The 13609-nt window shown below is 44.0% G+C and overlaps 1 pseudogene; it reads left to right on the plus strand.

Moving 5' to 3' along the window:
• Positions 1-12525, plus strand: part of LOC146867032 (uncharacterized) — a 119317-nt pseudogene extending 106792 nt beyond the window's left edge.
• Positions 12526-13609: the final 1084 nt, after the last annotated feature.

A 13609-nucleotide genomic window follows, 5' to 3' on the forward strand; every position in this document is an offset into this window, starting at 1 on the left:
GACATTTCAAGAGAAATGAAAGGTTTCTTTTGGGAAAATGTGATATTTGGATATGACATCCTGTTAGCAGAAAAAGATTGGCCGCCTGAATGTATGATGGATTGCGCAAAAGTTGAAAGTGTAATTTTACCTGTTTCCTTAAAACACTCATACACGCTGTACTGGGCGCAAGCGCTAGCTCCGGCACTATACCGCAACCATGTAGAGTGGCACATGGAGACCAAACACCACGAAATCCCATTTAAAATTACTCCAACTCCACAGAGAAAATACCCTATTAAAAAATGAAGCCAAGAAACAGGTCTGCATTACAATCCGTGAACTTGGTCCTAAAACCACATCCGTCATCACACTGTGAACAAAAAGACTTGCCCCTGGTGAACATTACAGCAATTTCAATAGCGGATGGCATAGTTTGGGATAAGGTTTCTTATGATGTATATGGCCCCAATGAACATTTGAAAATTCCACATTTGTTTAAAATTTCTTTAAATGATTTAATTGCCCCAGTACACCATCTGATGATTGGGACATTAAGACTGTAAATACTATGCTCATAGAGTTAGAACAATCTGCTGCATTTTCTTACAGGGAATTGTATGAGGATACAACTAACTATGATACCATGTTTTGTTAAAAGCATTATGGTCATCATTTTTTGCATAGAGCAAGTGTACCACGCACTGCTAATGTGTACCATCAATGGGAACATTGCCCAACACCACCAAAAGATAGTTCTGCTACATTCACACAGAAGTTCGCATATTTTTCAGGGTTCAATACAACCAACCCAGAATCGTTTTACTATAAACTTGCACAGACCAATGCATTGCAGATGATTTTCCTGAACAGAACACTGCAACAGAATACCTGTTATGTGTTTGCAGAAATCAAAGACCTGAGAACACCAAGCTTTCCCTCCTATGCACCGATTGAGGGTATTGCGGATAACACACTAACAAGTGAGGGGAAACATGGTACAATTACGTACAATTCATCATCTTCCGATTGGAAGGGTTGGTTGGCTTGGCCTGTAGCCACGAATATGTGTAATGCAAGATTAAAGGGTACCACCGAAGGGTTTAGTATCCATAGGCGTGACCCACACTATGTACACATAGACGACCCAGGGGTAGTGACTTCCTATAGTGTTGGGAAGTTGTGCCTAGATTAGCTAGAGACCTTGACACTGTCACAGGTGAAACAACACGCGTCCCTTTTGTCAGACAACATGGATCTTAGGGATTTCTTGTTAGGTCCCAAGAAACCACATAGGAAAAGCTCCTTATACACCTTCTATAATGAGGTTTGGAAAGTCTCCCAACAGAAAGCTGCAGAGAGACTACATGAGATAGATAGAATTAACCTGGAATAGGATTTAGCTGTGGTAGACAGTGGCATGACCACACTTTCGTCTCGTATTTATTCACTGGGTAACATTGTGTCCTTAGCTATCGCTACAATGGAACAAGATATGTCTATTTTACAACATGGACAATCACAGTTAGGCGCTATTATGCTTCTAAGCTGGATGCTTCAATCATTGCGTTCTGGCCACGTTCCATGGTGATACATTAAAGACACAAATCTGTGTTTGGCTTACAACCTGACCGACAGGCAATTGACCATGGCATGGAGAGATGTGAAGTACACCATGCTGCTCATTGAAAAACTAGAGAAGTTGCCTTTTACTGTAGCAGAATCACTGTCAACGGAATGGTTAATCCATGGTTATATCACACTGCCAATCACGACATTCCAGGAATGCCTGAAATATTACCCAGTAGGCAGGTATGAAGCGTTGGGCGAAGGATACATTCGAGAAACCACGGAGTTACTGTACACATATAGGTGCAGGAACAAAGACAAGTTTTTCAGAGTGGTTCTAACTGCGAAAATGCCTTGAGTGGGTCTACAGAGTGTAAAGAAATATCACTGCACGGTGCATGTCATGCATCAATAGCGAACTTGTCCTGCAACCTGAAGGGCTCTCCAGCTGCCACAATTCATCCGGTTTTCGAGTTACTTTCAAATGGGAGTTAGTTGATGCTGAATGACCAAGGCTGCTGTGGTATGACTCCCAGCATTGCTTATCTAGTGACGTCAACTTCAGGGTTATTTGTTCTAACCAAGTATTGTTTCCCCCAGCTCACACAGTTATGGAGGCACCACTGTGGCCTTCACTGAATGTATCCAACATAGGGTTTGTTTCATTGAGCAGACTGAAAGCAGTGTTGTTTCAGCATAATATGGCCTTAACTTCAGCACAAGAGACATTTGATCTCCAAGTGGCAAGGTCTTCGGCAGAGATACAGGCTTTGATCCATAGGAACTCCCCTCTCCATTTCAGGGAAATTGTCCATCGTATATTTAACATGTCTGATACAAGTGGTATTGTACACTTATTTAAGAGCATTGGATCAGGTCTGTTAACCACCTTTCAAACTATTTTCGGAGTGATTCCATCATTTATACACTCCGTACTTGGAAGTGTTTTTGGAGGGCTTCCTTTGGTCCTGCTTTCAGTAGCGGGCATCCTGATTTTACTACTATAGCTTGCAATGGATGTCAGCATCACTCAAGACATGGAGAGAGCACTGATGGAGCGAGGTTGTCATGAGCGATTGGTGTTCTTAATGGGGTCACCTCTGCTTCAAGACATGAGTGAGCATTGGTTTCTGTCTTTCAGACCAGCCTTGCTTGACTGTATCCTACCAGTATTACGCTGCCTCTTTTGCGGATTCGGACGCGTGTTGGACCTCTGTCTGACACTTCCATCTATTGCGCCGTTGGACATAGACATGCTCCTGGTGCCTTTATGGGTCCACGTGCACAGTTGTGAACAGCGCATTCCCATGTTGATGATGGCATTCCTAGAGCTTTCACGGGACGCTTCAGCTCCTGTTGGACTAGAGAACGGCTCTGCAACGGATGGTCAAACATCAGTCTCAGGTGCGCCGGCATCTACTTCTTCCCCAATGACTGCCGTGGGAAACTGCGATGACCACCTCTGCTCACTTGTAATCATACTGGAGGTACTATAAGGATTGCCTTCTGCGGATGCCATGTACAGTGATGTTGAGTCTTCAGGGCAGGATTCTTAAACAATCTGGTCTTTCCTGTGCTGGGAAGTGTTTGGGCAATTTTTAAACATGCACGAAATTGAAGGTCTAAATTACTTTGTTTTTGTTCTCTGCTCTATCTGAACATAGTGGCTTTCAAGGTGCTCAGAAAAACAAGAACAATATATAGTTTGTTCAAATATATAGAGGACACTTTTATGAAAGCTTTTTAGGGAAGAATGCTTTTCAATAAGGGCTTTGCTTCTTAAGACTTTTTTAAGTGCTTTTAGATATGCTTTTAATATAAAGGTTTTTTTATATTATCCCCTTTTTAGCATTTACTAGCTGACCTTGTGGACCTTTTATGAGGAGTGGGTGTCATGTCCTTTAGGTTACTCCCATCATGTACATTCCGATTACATACATTGTGTCCCATCCACATGACATAACGGTCTTACACAGGTGACCTTTTACCTAGTAGCTTACTTCTGTCTCTCCCACATCAGGCTCTTGGTACCATAGTGTTATCCCTGTACCTGACGTACACAAACATGTCCACAGGCACTGTAGATTTATTCTGTAGAAGGGTCAATACTTTTTTCATCCATGGCCAACAGCCAGCTGTGCATGATCATGTTTGTTTAGAAAAGGATTAGAAGGGGATTAGCGAATGTTTTCAAAACATATCAATTCTAGAAAAATCCTGGAGTGACCACTTTAGTATAAAATAATGTCACTCCCCCTTACTTAACAGAGGAGACTTGCATCCGATCTGGAGAGAGACTCTGCAGGCTGATTCTTCGACAGGCAGATACCTGACATCTCTTACGGGGTGCCATCCTCGACTCAGAGACAGGGTCCTTCATTCAGAACAGTCAGGTGAGGGGTTAGCACTTCCCCAGGGAATTCTTGGCTCAATTAGGTTCCATTAGGACATATCCTAGCACTTACACATACATACTTCACCTACACCTCTAGGCTAGGCACAGTTAGGTAGGATACGCATCACAGGAGTACGCCAATGATATTGTTTAATGTAATATGCTTTTATTCATCTTAATAGCACAATAGTAGAAATGTATCTAGTTTTTACGATATTGGTACTAGCGATTACATTTGTCTGCTCCTGTCTTTTGATTGCCTCAGCTAACATATTTCATACTAGACTGACACTTGACCAATAAATATTTATTGAAACCGTTCCAATCGTCATTCTATGTATTCTGAGAAAAGCAAGCAAGAGTGACTGAACGAAAGATACCGTATTGTTTCCATGATACCTGAGGAATCAGGGTTGTCATGTTCAGTGGTTGCCAGAAACTACATGGACCACTGGTAAATACAGGGGGGTGGTAGTGGCATTGTAGAGCTAGCTGGTCTAATGGCTGACTCATCCTGTGGGGTGCCCAGAATCAGTCTGAACACCAAGCCCTCAGTTTAGGTCATCCAAAACACGCAGGTCCTGGGGGGTCCTAGGAACTACACAACAGTGGCACCGTTGCTAGTGGCAGGTGTCACTCTTTTTGGGCCATTCAAAAGATGGACTAAACAGACCTTCTCAATCTCTTGTTCTTGATTGGTGTGCAAGTCTGATCATCTCTCACTGACTGACCTTTCTTTCTATTCCTCCAAATGAACAGTTGATTTAATTAAAGGTTCTGTGTTTGGTGTGGCTGCCCTAGCATTGGAATGGTAGCATTTTTCATTTGCAATCTTTAAGATTCACCTGTTCCTTTGAGGCCACTGAGATACAATGCATTGCAGCTCTCCTGTAAAGTACCAGTTTCAACTGAGCTTGCCATGGGTGTAATGCTTTTGATCACCTTGATCTCCAAATTTGACATTTCTTATCTCTGTAACTACATTGCTTCATAAACCACCTTGAGTTTAATACGACCCTAAAGACCTATTTGTTTTAATAACACTTTTCCAGTTCTATCTTCTCATTGTGAGATTTCCTTGGCTGTGTCTAAATGCCAATATGCCAAGTGGTGAATACATATCTGGGAATATCACATCATTTTAGGAAGACCTATTTAGAAAGACATCAAAGGATGAGAATACCTGAATCATCATGCCCATTTCAATTCCTCTTGTCTGTACTACATTTAATTGTTTTATACATGCCTTCTTATTCAGTTGTATATCCCTATTATGATTGACAATATCGAACTACAGCAATATTTTATCCTCTACATCCACCTACTACTACATTATAAAATATTTAAGTATATAATCACTACCTTAACTTGATAAGTACATATAAGGTTAATTAAGAGTATTAATTATATACTATAAAAATATATACTTACCTGCACTTAACTTAGGGGCTAAGTATAAGTGATATTAATGTGGTACTTAAAAAGAAGTACAGTAGCACTTTGAGCGTCAAGTGAGAGAAGTGTGTAATATGTGCGGACAAAAATTGACAGTTTTCCTCTCCTTGAAATTCAGAGGGAGAAGAATATGTAACTAAGGGCCAGATGTACGACCCAGGAATTTGCGAGTCACAAATTGCGTTTCATTTGCGGCTCGCAAATTGGGATGCACAACAGTGTCTGAGACACTGTTTGCTATGCCCAATGGGGTCGCAAATTGCATGCCTCATGAATATTAATGAGGCTGTTGCAATTTGTGACCCCATTGGGAATGGCTAGCGCTCCCAGGGATGGTGGCCTGCTGGGGTCAGCAGACTTCCATGTCTGGGACTGCTTTTAAATAAAGCAGGTTTTTTTTTAATGCAGCCTGTTTTCCTTTAAGGAAATCGGGATGCATTTAAAAATAAAAATCTAACTTTACATTTTCATTTTTTAAGGGTAGGCAGTGGTCCCTGGGACCACTCCCTGCCCTTAAAAAATGTTTGCGCATGCATTCCCAAAGGGGAAGGGGTCCCTTAGGGAATTTCGGTCGCAAAACATTCATACATAGCTTTTGGAGTCGATATTAGGAAGGGAAGGCCCCTTCCTAATAGCGAGTCGCTAAACCCTATTTTGTAAGTCGCAAATTGTTTGCAACTCTCAAAATAGGGTTGGTACATGGGCCACGCGTTTTTTGCGGTCTCAAACGGGCCTAAAACACCTTTGCGACCGCAAAAAACAGTCATACATCTGGCCCTATGATAATAAATTGAACAAAAGCAGAGCAATAGCTCTGTGCTGAGTGGGTCATTAAGCAGGAAGGGAAAAACTTAGAGAGGAGGCAAAAAAAACTTTCTTAGCTGAATGGTGTACAGCAAAAAGGAGGTGTTGCGGGGCTCCTGGTTTCCCACTAAACCATAATTTGTTTGTGATGTCATCAGTAGCATTCAACAGTTAATGCAAAATTGGCCTGTGTGTCCCTACTAAAGATCTAGACAGCATATTTACTAGTGTTTCACACAACACAGGTAGCAAGCAAAGTTGCTGCACAGTCTTGCATGAAACAGAGAGAGCGGAAATCTTTCTTATTTACAAAGGTATGGAACATTTTTGCTCTCTCCTTGTGCTGGTGCACCGTGTGCAGCCTAGTCCCAACACAGGCACCCTTGCACAATGGTGTGAGGGGTCTTGCATTATGGAAAGGATTGTTTTTGAGCAGGAAGGGATAACTTCCTGCACAAAAACAATCCAAAGAGGCATATTCCTCTTTCTATTTGTGATGCGGAATGCATCATGCATAGAAGGAGGAACTAATGAGGAGAAATAAAGATATATCTCCTTGTTATGCCTCACTGGGTAAGGCATAGCATTATGACACATTCCCAGGTTTACTAGCATTAGTAAATGTGGGAATATACCCAAATTCATGGGTGGATGCATGGAAATGCCTATTTTCCACCCATGGAACGCCTCCCAACTTGAAATGTAATCTAAAAAGCACAAGTAGCTAGGTTGCATAACATTTCTTCACAAAGTCGCGCATGGCGGCACCAATTGCCTCTTGAGTGGCTTTGTAAATATTACTGAAGCCTTTCTGTTGACCTCAGGTCACGTTGCCTGACGCAAGGACAACACAAAGGCTTGATAAATCTGGGCCAGGGTTGGATTGGGATTGCAATTTGGCCCGGGCAGTCCCCAAAAAAGTGGCCCCCCATTGTGGATCGTGTCCTTTCATGTAACATCATTTGGTTAATCTCATTGGACTAATTTTTAGAGAAATGTTTGCTGACCTCAGAATCTTAAAGCCTATAGAATCAGTATGATTGGTGAAAACGAGAAGCACAGCGTTTTTGTGAGGTGAGTGAGGTGAAATAAAATGTCCCAAGGGCCTCAATCTCTGAACTGAGTAGGGTTGCCACCTGGCGGTTTTAACCAACATGACCTGTATTTACTATCCTGGTCGGTGCAAAAAAAAAGAAAATCACAGCAAGTCTATCTTTTTTCCTCTAATCAGTATGTATTTTAAACAGTCAACCTGAGGTGAAAGCACTTTAAAATGTCTTCTAAAGCTGCTATACTCATCTATGACTAATAGCTAAACTGAACAAAGACAGAAAAGCCACGTCAAATATAATATGGCTATTTTAAGATAAAGAGTGCTCTCTATTTATCATGCTCTGGTCCTTGTAGAATCTGATAACATGACTAAATTGCATATTTTTCTAATTGCTGTTTTGTAGTTTTACAAAAAGTGAATTATGGATTAAATTCATTTTTAGTTCAGGTACTCGGAGATTAAGTGATTTGCCCAGAATAACAGTATGTTGTGCTGACGCTGGGACAGCAGGTTTGGCTGTAAGGCCACCTACTATCTAGTTTTAAATTCAGCTTAATAAAGGTTGCCTCACAGCGAGGCCTATGCAAATACACACACACATCCTCCAGGAAGGCTTCTCCTACTTCACTCCCATCCCGGTCCTCCATAGCTTCAGGGTGATGGTCTTGCAGTGAAGAAGTAAAGAAAAAGGGCACAGCTACTGCTGCTCCAGTGGGAGCTGAGCTGTAGAGGGCACATAGCTAGAAAACCCCGCCCCCCCCTCAGTGAGGTTCCTGCATACTCCCACACTCTATTGCCTGAATGTGATGGCCTGGGAGGGGATGGGTCAGGGGCAAGACACTGTTTCTGGGCCATGCCAGCCCCACAGGGGGTCGAGGTAGGAATGGCCCAACAAATGGTGCAACACCTGGTCCCCAGTAAAGCCGATTGTCACACTTACCACCCTTGCCTGCCCACCAAAGCCTGAAGTGTAATGGCCTGGCAGGGCAGGAATGAAGCAGATCATGCCTTGAAAACTCAGCCCACGTGTCACGCTTAGGCACCAGCCCTTCAGCCAGTTTGCGACTGCCCGCCTTCCCAATCCGACCCTGCTTGTGACTGGATGCCCTTCTGAAGATATGTTCTTTCTTGTGGGGCTCAAAGTTTCGCTATGACAGTTTCAGTGGTGTCCTTAATACCTCCTTAGTTTCTTTGTGGAGTTTCGATATGCCTTCCTTACTATGGGGCATATCAACAATAACCGGCGATAATTATCGCTAAGCGCACTTAGCGCTAGAATAATTATCGCCAGCTAGCGTGGATTTTTATCGCTGAGATAGAGTGCTATTAGCAACGCTTATCTCAAAAGCGATAGAAATCCTCACGCTAACTGCCTAACATGAGATTATCGCTGGAAACCCAGCGATAATCTCACGTTAGCTTGTTGATAGAGACTCACAAACTTAGCCATGATATCCACCTTCCACAGGATATCATGGCTAAGTCAGTCCTGAAGCAGGCGTAAGGAAAGTAGCGATAACAGGGGTTATCGCTACTTTTCCTGCCGCTATGCTTCATAGCGGGGGGCTTGATGATAGGAGAGCTGTCGCTTAGCGACATTTCTCCTATAATGTCAGGTCAGGAACGCCCACTTTGCATCTCATTTGAGATGCAAAGCTGGGCGTTAGGAATCCCCACACTAAAGCAAGGTTTCACGCGCTAGCGTGACCTTGCTAATTAGGCGATAAAATTATCTCCACTTTTCGGCCAAAAAAGGCCGCTAAAGCGGCGATAATTTATTATCGCCTTCTTGTAAATATGCCCCTTTAACTCTAGAGCCATCCTTCGAAGGAATGTCCTTGGAGTTCAAAATCCTCTTGATTCTCGTCTTTGTGGCTTCCTCAACAGATTTCTCATGCTGGGAAGACCAGGAGCCGCCATTGTCACTTTGCCTCTGACAATTACCCGGCTGTGCATCCCCTCACTGTTAGTTTAAGGTTACTAGTGTGTGCTTGCAGTGGAGACGGCCCAGGCGGGTGGTGGGGCTACTTATTCCACCCATAAAACTGTCCTCAGCCACAGGCCCATCAGTCTCTGCCCGATTGCCCTCCTTGCCAATCCGAGGCTGATCTGGGCCCTAACTTTTTGTGGATCAAATCGCTGGCTTCCCCAATATGGCATTGCAGCTTTGCAAATACTTTCTTCAACAGTTTTTTTACCTGATTCACAAATTCATTTAATGTGTGCAAAACACATTACTCCGGTGGGACTGATACAAAGATGTTTGCCAGGTTCAGTCCAGGAAATTGATGTAATTATACTTTTGTTTCGTTGCTAATTGAAGTTTTTTTTCCTCTGCCTTTCCCCTATTTTCATGTAGCGTGGGCTTCAAAAATAGAGTACTTTATTATTTTGTTATTGTCCTTCTCCACATAGTTTCTGTAAATCTCAGTGTCAGTGGAGATGTAATTGTTGCTTCTCAAAGTAAATGATATAATTTTAGTAATGGCTCTTTAATCAGATGCACGCTGTTATTCTGTTATGACGGTTATGTTTCTTTGTGCCATTGTGCGCTGTCTCTGTAACACCTTTAAAAACAATAAACAAATCATTAAAACAAGAAAAAGTTAATTTTAATATTGACAATTGTGCAAAGTTATTTTTAACACTTTTTTTTCAGTTTTTCAAATTTTAATAGTGTTGGTGAACTTAACCTTCACATAGGGATCTGTCCTTATCTTTACTAATTCAGCGGGTAAATGTTGCCACGCACCAAACAGTACATATATTAGATCATAATTTTCAAATCTACCCTCATTGCAGGTGCGCATTCCAGTTCAACTCACATGGTTGGCCACTTTGTGACCCCCTTCCTATTGAGGTAGTACAGACTCTAACTCGAATCGTAGCTCATTCGCTACTGAGAGATATTGTTCTAAATTAAAGCCAAAAGCCCTCTGTGAAGTTTTGAATTTAAAAAGCATTTATATAGTGCTTACTACACCTAACGAGGCACAATCTTGTCGAGGCCTACTTTTGTTGGAAGGTGGTTTATTAGTTGGTGCAGGTAGGTACTACAGCTAGTAATAATACCGCAATCACATATAAGGGCCAGTCAAGTCTCAACAAATGAATCCTTGCTCAACACTTGGTAGCTTGGCTCAGCAGCAGTCAGACTTAACTTAGGAGAAAGATGTGCAAAGCATTTAAAAACAACAATACAGTAAGAAATAAGACACAACACACAATGAAAATCCAACACTAGTAGAGCCCAGGGCACAATCTGAGTTAGTAACCACCTGTATCAGTCAAACAAATGGTGGTGATCATGACTAAAAGGATGGCTTTCTCACAATTTTAATTCTCAAGGTCAGGACGCTGAAAAAATGTTTCAGCTCTGGATCTTCTCCAGTCTTCCCCGACAGGTCCAGCTGATGACAACCTCTAAGCAAAAGCCCAAGTTCCCCGCACCTTGGTTTGATAACAGTTTGGTCACCCATAAAAAGGGGTGCAAGGAGCTGGGGCGGCATGACATAAGTGCTATCAGGGAGGGTCAACGTATCTTTTATGCAGAGAAAATAGACAGGTCCTGTCATTCTGATAAATACATTTTCTTTACTGTTAATGTCTTACTAACCCTTCTTTAAAAGTGTTGACTACTACTTCCTCGGATAAGAGATGCAATGCTGTAGCCAAATTCTTTTCTAATAAAATATCTGCCATATATTAGTACTTTCATTCTGAGCTCTGAAAGTTAAAGTCCTGCCAACACATAACTCTAGAGGGCGCACGGCAAGATGACCGCATTCTAGTGCTGCTCTGCCCGGCCGGGCACAAATCCGCCTAACATCTGCCTGAATTGTACACATCTATCTCCAAAACTGGACAGAGAAGTGGGGTGACGTGTGTCTGCACCAAACGGAGGTGAATTCTGCCACTTTTGCAACTGCACGTGACAGGGCGCGGACATTTCAGCTCCTTTGCGGGCGCTCGTAAATTGGCGCTGACTGGGCGCTCCCGATCTGAGGAATTTCCACGGCGTCTAACGGCTGCATCTGGATCCAGGCGAAACGCTGTGGTGCTACTGGTTCGCGGATCGACTGGATACAGGACCTGCATAACGTGGCGAGGAGTGGAAATTTGGATGCGGCAGAAACGGAGAGATTGCCCAACAGTTTCCCTGCTGGCCTGGAGTCTGGAGGGCACCTGGCTTCTGATCGTGGCTCGTGGGTGACCGGTGGTGGTAAGTAGGGTGCAGTGCATGGCTTGGCCAGTGGCTGCGTAGGCAGGTGGAGGCTATCGGCTGGCGCTGAGCTCTGCAAGCTATAGCTGTGCCCTGTGAAGCTTGGCCGACTTGGGCTGCATGGAATAGGCAATCGCACTGCCTGCTGCTGCTGTAATTTGGAGTTTAGCTGAATGCTGGAAGGTTGCACTCTAATCATCCCAGCAACCTTTGACTCTTCTTGCTGTCCTTGGCCTGGGAGGAAGGAAACAGGGAAAAATACATAAAACAAGAGACTATACCCCATAGAAGAAAAAGATCTTGCTTTCAGGGGATACAGTGGCAAAGTGGGGGCTTATATGCGATCCTGTGACTGAGTGGAAGTGCGTTACTGACACTGTCTTTTCCCACATCGCTCTCTTGACTGTCTTATCCATCTCTCCCTGAAAAATGTGCACCGTGGCTACAGGGGCTGCCACTGAAGCTTGAGAGTTGCTAAGTGCTGAATCACTGCAGACTTGGCCCAGCGGTAGGCCTCAGTTCTCTGCGATTGCGGCCCTGCCTGCAGACTGTCCAAGTTTATATACAGAGGGAGCCGGCACATTGATCGATAACCTCATATCTCGCCCGCTGAGGGCTCTGTGAAGATTCATTCCTGGCCCCTGATTTTCCCCAAAGAGTGTGTGCACATTACTAGCTTCCAGTATGGGGAGAACAGACAAGTCGCAGCCTCGCCTCAAATATGAGGCTCGCAAACCATCTAAGTCCTCACAAAAGGCCGCCTCGGACTCAGAGGCAGAAGCACATGGGGATAGTCCCTCTACACTGGAGGCCACATTGCTGGTGATGCAGCGCAGCTTACAATCCATAGAGGGCACAACGGCGGCTGTGAACCACCGACTGGATCATATGTCCACACAACTTGAAAAACAAATTGCCTGTATGGGGGAGGTTGAGCAACGTGTCTCGGCCACAGAAGATGGGTTCAATGAGGTATCCAGTAAAACACTGAACATGGAGAAGATGTTGACCCTCATCCAGGCCAAGAATAAGGATTTGGAGGCGTGATCCCAGCGCAATAACATCAGGTTGACAGGGCTGCCGGAGCCCACGAACGTAGGGAGAATGGAAACATATATTGAGACACTCATTAAAGATATTTTGGCACTGAGCAACTGTCCCCCATGTTTATTGTAGAGCGTGCACATTTCTCCCTAGCGGCACAACCACCTCCTGGAGCCGCTCCCCGTCCTGTCATAGCATGACTTTTAAACTATAGGGACCGGGACACTGTGCTGCGTCTAGCTAGAGATAAAGGGACCATTGAGCACCAAGGAAATACACTAGCCTTTTTTCCCGATTTTACAGTGGCTGTACAAGCTGCAAGAAGGGAGTTTAATGCGGTGAAGAAATGTTTACAAGTGGAGGGAGTGCCCTATGCCATGCTGTACCCCGCACGCTTGCGAGTAGGGCCGGATGGTGATTCCAAGATATTCGCTAATCCCAAAGCAGCCATGGACCATGCTCAACAAGTGAAACGCAGACGGCGCAAGACCACCACCTCTCAGGATGAAGATAATTGATTTGTAACGATTTCTTTTGAGGCTGCTCTTGTTTAGTGTTTGCTGTGCTTCCTCAAGGATGCAATGTGCAACTGCTCGTATGTGTGTATATATTGTTGGCAGGATTGCCCCAGGAGGTATTGTATTCTCTATACTGTGTGATGCATAAATCAGTGTGCGCACTCTGGCATGGATATAGACCTTCCCGGCAACCTCCTTCTTAATGGGAGGCTAGTAGCACTGTGCGTCCCCCGCATTGGGTGTACCCCACAGGACTATGGCTTTGTTATGGGTATGTTGGTGGGGGGGTGTTATATCGGGATGGCTTTGGCGAGTTGGGGATGCTGAAGTGGGTGGGGGGCTGGGGGCTTTGCTTGGGAGATGGCGGAACAAAAATGTGGATGTGCTAAGCGTCAGATGTTCTGCAATTTGCTGGCAATTCAGATTTGCATTGTATGCAGCAATGTACAGGTGTTACTTGATGGCAACGTGTGATTATGAGTATCATCATTAAGTTCCTCACCTGGAATGTACGTGGGCTTAACAACCCCAAAAAGATCAGATCGGTATTTGCATATTTGGACCGCATG

The sequence above is a fragment of the Triturus cristatus genome, chromosome 1_2 (genome assembly GCF_964204655.1).
Source record: "Triturus cristatus chromosome 1_2, aTriCri1.1, whole genome shotgun sequence".
Lineage (NCBI taxonomy): Eukaryota > Metazoa > Chordata > Amphibia > Caudata > Salamandridae > Triturus > Triturus cristatus.